Here is a 6,201-nt window from a genome sequence, read left to right as displayed (position 1 = left end):
CCCCTGGCAACCACTAATCTTTTTATTGTCTCCATAGTTTCTCCTTTTCCAGAATGTCATATAGTTGAGGACATACGGTGCATAGCCTTTTCAGATTGACTTCTTTCACTTTAGTGATATGTATAAATTTCCATCATGTCTTTTCATAAATTGTTAACTCTTTTTAGTGCTGAATAATATTCCATTGTCTGGGTGGATCACAATTTATCCATTCACCTACTGAAGGACATCTTGGCTGCTTCCAAGTTTCAACAGTTATGAATAAAACTGCTGTCCAAATATATGTAGGTTTTCCTGTGTATTTCCAGCTCTTTGGGGTAAGTACCAAGGATGTGAGATTGTTGGGTTGTATGGTTAAGAATATGTTTAATTTTGTAAGAAACTGCCAAACTCTCTCCCAAAGTGGTAGTACATTTGCATTCCCACCAGCAGTGAATGAGAGTTCCTATTGCTCCACATCCTCATCAGCATCTGGTGGTGTCAGTGTTTGGGGTTTTGGCCATTCTATAGGTGTGTGGTGTGTGCAGGGGTGCATAGAGTGTAGTATCTCATCGTTTTGATTTGCATTTCCCTGGTGATAAATGATGTGGAACAACTGTTCATGTGTTTATTTGCCATCTGTATATCTGGGGAGGTATCTTAAGGTCTTTAGCTCAATTTTTAACTGGTTCTTTTTTTTTTTTTTTTAAGTTTTATTCACTCATTTTAGAAAGTGCATGCATGTAAGTGCAGGGAGGAGCAGAGGGAGAAAGAGAATCTCTAGCAGACTCAGTGCTGAACACAGAGCCCGTCACGGGGCTCAATCTCACCACCCTGGGATCATGACCTAAGCCAAAATCGAGTAAGATGCCAACCAACTGAGCCACCTGGGTGTCTGTCAGTTTATTTTCTTATTGTCAATTTTAAGAGTTTTTCGTATATTTTGGGTATTCCACATTTTTTTTCTTTTAAGTAATCTCCATGCCCAATGCGGGGCTCAAATTCAGGACCCTGAAATCAAGAATTGCATGCCCTATGGACTGAGCCAGCCAGTGTCCCTCTTTGTATATTTTAGATAACAATCCTTTATTAGATGTGTCTTTGCCAGACTGTGGCCTGTTTTCTCATTCTCTTGACACTATCTTTCACAGAGCATAAGTTTTTTATCTTAATGAAATCCAGATGATCATTTGTCATTACTTATGGAAGGGAATGACAAATCCTGAAAATCTGGCTGAATAACTAAAGAACTGAAGTTATGCAATCAGGATATTACAAAGGTAACTACAGGAACAAAAGTACAAACCTTCCTAATTATCAAAACATACAGAAAACAAAGCAAGCAGTCTATATAGAAAAATATTTTTAGAAGGTATAAATACAAAAAGCAAAGAATAGGACAGAAGTAAGATCAAATATACAAATCAATAAATGTAAAAGGGCTTTTCTCAATTCTTGAGAAAAAGAATTTCAGACTGAATCACAGAGCAAAACTCAAATCTATGCTATCTAACAGATCTACAGTAAAAACGATTCTGAAGGGTTGAAGGCACAGGATGAGTAAAGAGATACTGAAAAAAAAAACCCTCAAAAAGCAATATCTTAATAACAGACAAGGCTAAATTCAGGCCCAAATGTATTAAAGCAACCAGAAAAAAGGGGTGCTATATAATGCTAAAGATTATAATTCACAGTAAAGATGAATAGTTAATGAATATCCGTGAATTAAATAACATTTGATTATTGCAATGTTATGTGAAAGCAACAAAGGACATAAGGAGAAATAAAAGTAAAATATAGGTAGTAGGAAACAAATTCATCACTTCTGATCCATGGCAGATCAGTAATTTAAAAACTTAGTAAAGATCTAGATCATAGTAACATTATGCTTGCTCTAACTGACATATATGGAGAGAGTCTGAGAAGGGAAACTGCACAGACCCAATAGACAAGATCACAGAAGGGAAACTGGTACAGACCCAATGGACAAGATCACAGAGGACACTGACAGAGTGTCGTCTGTGCCAATAGCAAATCTCTCAGTCTTCTCAAAAGTTAACAGCTGGAACCGTTTTCTTTGTTGACCCATCTGGGTGCCTGCGATCACAACGCCTTGACTGGCCTCCTTGCTAGCTGCCAGCTGATCTGCGGCTCACCCAAAGAAAAAGAAAATCCATGGTTTCCAAACTGCAAAAATATTCCCATTTTTGCCTTCATTAGATGAAATTAACCCATATCCTTTGCCCAAGTAAATAGTGTACTAGTAATTACTATATTTAAGTTTTCTTTGATAATATTAAACGCTAATGTGAACTTTCACAAAACTTGATATATATTAATCCATAAAGAAAACAGCAACCAGGGGTGCCTGGGTGGCTCAGTGGGTTAAAGCCTCTGCCTACAGCTCAGGTCATGATCTCAGGGTCCCGGAATCAAGCCCCGAATTGGGCTCTCTGCTTGGCAGGGAGCCTACTTCCTCCTCTCTCTCTCTCTCTGCCTACTCCTGATCTCTCTGTCAAACAAAAAAATAAAATCTTAAAAAAAAAAAAAAAAGAAATCTTATAAGAAAACAGCAACCAAATGTAGAATTAACATTGTACAGTCATGGTAGAAAACATACTTCCATGAAAATGCAGCAAAACTAATATAGAGAAAAGGACTAAAATCAAAGTCAAAATGCCAACAAAAACAAGTAAATCAAGCAAAAACAGAAGGAAAGAAGATAAAAGCAGAAATTAAAGAATTATAAAAGAAAAAAACCCTGATACATGCCTGCAGTGCAGCTAGACAAAAGAAAACAGTTTAAAAATTGAAAAGGAAGGGGCACCTGGGTGGCTCGGTTGGGCCTCTGCCTTTGGCTCAGGTTGTGATCTCCCAGTCCTGGGGTTGGGCCCCACATAAGGCTCTCTGCTCAGTGGCAAGTCTGCTTCTCCTCTCCCTCTGTGATCTCTCTCGCTCTCTAATAAATAAATAAATATATTTTAAAAAATTGAAGGAGCTCAGTGGCTTAAGCTGGTACCTTCAGCTTAGGTCATGATCTCAGGGTCCTGGGATAGGGCCCCGCCTCAGGCTCTCTGCTCAGCAGGGAGCCTGCTTCCCACTCTCTCTCTGCTTTCTTGTGATCTCTGTCAAATAAATAAATAAATAAAATCTTTAAAAAATAATTGAAAAGGAGGAAGTAAAATGGCCACTATTTGTAGATATGATTGTACACCTGGAAACTCCAAGATAACCAACTGAAAAACCATGACAGACAATAAGCAAATTCAATAAATTGACTGGGTGCATAATTAAAATAGCTTTCATATATTCAAACAGCTAGCAGTTAGATTTAATGAAAGATACAATCAATTATAATGGCACCAAAAGAAGATAAAATGTCTAGCAATAAACATAAGACATGTGCAAGATCGATAAGAAGAAAACTTGAAATACTTGTGAGTGACACAAAAGAATACTTGAACAGGTTATGCCATATCTGTTTAAGATTTTGTTCATTTACTTGAGAGAGAGAGCACAAGTGGTGGGGAGGGGCAGAGAGAGAGAAGGGAAGCAGGCTCCCCACTGAGCAGGGAGCCAGGCATAGAGCTCCATCCCAGGACCCTGAGATCATGACCTGAGCCGAAGACATGCTTAACTGACTGAGCCATCCAGGTGCCCCAGTCAGGCCATATTCTTAAGACAGGAAGCATCAACATGATAAAGGTGACAATTCTTATATTCATCTATAAATTAACCTCACAAGCCAATTTTTTACAATGAATTCAACAAGAATAAAAAGGAAAATTCTGAAAAATGCTACCAAGGGGAGACAAGCTCTTTGACACATTAAAATATATTACAAACCTTTAATAAATAAGTAACTGTACTACTGGCAAATGAGCTGACAGTTCAATGAAAAAAGAGAAATTCCAGAAAGAAACCTAATCATATATGGAATTTAATACATAATAAAGGTAGCATCTCAAGTCAGTGGAGGAAAGTATAGATTGTTCAATAAATTGAGTTGGGTCATCTGGGGTAGACATCTGGAAAAATAAAATTGATCTCCCATTAAAAATTCAAAGAAGAATTATTTTTTAGGATTTTTTATTTATTTACTTGACAGAGAGAGAGAGGGGGGGGAGATCACAAGTAATCAGAGAGGCAGGCAGAGAGAGAGAGGGGAAGCAGGCTCCCCGCTGAGCAGAGAGCCCGATGCAGGGCTCCATCCCAGGACCCTGGGATCATGACCTGAGCTGAAGGCAGAGGCTTAACCCACTGAGCCACCCAGGTGCCCCTTGGAAGAATTATTTTATGACCTAAAGGAGGGGATTACCTAAGTATGTATAAGAAATCTAGAAGCAATAAAATTAAACTATAAAATTAAATTTTTTTTCTGCATGACAAAAATCACCATAATCAAAGTTAAAAGACTAATTAACAACATGGGCCAAGTATTTGCAATTAATCTCCAGGCAAGAGCCAATTTTCTTAATAGATGAACACGGAATGATATTAACAGGCAGTTCCCAGAAAAAGAAATCCTGATGTCTCTGAAGAAAAGATGCGTAACTTCATTTTGAAGTTTGAGAACGGTGTTGGTGAGGTGGTAGGCCTTATCCTACTTTACTTATTAGAGTGTCTGAGGAAGCAAATTCTGGGAAGGGCAGTTGGGCAATATGGTTCACAACTACAAATGCGAAAGTATGTTAACCAGAAATCCCACTTCTAGGACTTTATCCTGCAGGCAGAGTTGCATATACATTGTATGAGATAGGTACAAATTATTTATTGCCAGTAAGAACAACTTAACAACTTAAGAACAACTTAACAACTTAAATGTTCCTCATTTGGGGACTTTGTTTTACTAGTACAGTGGGATTTAAAAGAACAAAGTATTTATGTAAGCTGATAACGGGCAGTCTCCAAGATACATCAAAGCAGAGTGATGCTACCATTATACCAATGTTTATGGGGTCTTAGGAGGAGTCTTTTTTGTCTATCAGTGTTCATTGCTTTTTTCTCACTGGTCAACATCAAAAACTTGAAAAATGAAAAAATATAAAGCAAAATGGCATAACTAATAATTTCTTTTGGCACCTTTACACACATACGTATTTACATGATCAGTATATAAATTATGTAACTTTCTACTCCAAATACATCAATAACAGTATTTTTCATGAAATTAAAATATATCCAAATATTTGTTAGGAGAGTTGTTAGTATTAAATTATAAGAATACAATATATTTTAACCATTTCCCAATGTTTTGAAATGATAAAACACTTTTCCAACAATAACCAGGGGGTGTTGGTTATGAGGCTTAAAAGCATATCTCTGGGGTGCCTGGGTGTCTCAATTGGTAAGCGTCTGCCTTCGGCTCAGGTCATGCTCCTGGGGTCCGAGGCTCAAGCCCCACATCTGGCTCCCTGCTCAGTGGAAAGCCACCTTCTCCCTCTCCCCCTCCCCCTGCTTGTGTTCCTTCTCTCACTATCTCTCTGTCAAATAAATAAATAACATCTTTTTTAAAAACCCAAATAAACATATCTCAGAGGGGCACCTGGGTGGCTTTGTTGGTTAAGCATTGGACTCTTGGTTTCAGCTCACATCATGATCTTGGGGTCATGAGATGAAGCCCGGAGTCTCACTCTGCACTCAGCAGGGGGTCTGCTCAAGATTCTCTCTTCCTGGGACGCCTGGGTAGCTCAGTGGGTTGAAGCCTCTGCCTTTGGCTCAGGTCATGATCCTGGGGTCCCAGGACCGAGCCCCACATCGGCTCTCTGCTCGACAGGGAGCCTGCTTCCACCTCTCTGTCTGCCTCTCTGCCTACTTGTGATCTCTGTCTGTCAAATAAATAAATAAAAATCTTAAAAAAAAAATTCTCTCTTCCTCCATCTCTCCCCCATGTTCTCTTTCTCTAACATAAGTAAATATCTCAAAGATATCTCAGAGACCGAAGATCTAGATTGTACTCCCAGGTGTGTTTTTCCAGGACATTTTCTCTTATATGAAAGCAACTAAGACAGAATGTAAGAGCAAGAACCAGATACTCACATCTGCATTCACATGATTTCTGCAGTGCCTTTTCCTCTAAAGCCTATCCACCAAGATCAAGGAGAGTATAAGTTATGACCAGAAAGCACCAGGTGTTACGAGAGAGGTGCCTGGATGTCCAAACATTTTCAAGTAAAGTTAATGTAAAAGGACATAATTATATTAATCGCATTACACTGATGT

The sequence above is a fragment of the Mustela lutreola genome, chromosome 4 (assembly GCF_030435805.1).
Source record: "Mustela lutreola isolate mMusLut2 chromosome 4, mMusLut2.pri, whole genome shotgun sequence".
Classification (NCBI taxonomy): domain Eukaryota; kingdom Metazoa; phylum Chordata; class Mammalia; order Carnivora; family Mustelidae; genus Mustela; species Mustela lutreola.
This window is presented reverse-complemented; position numbering follows the sequence as displayed.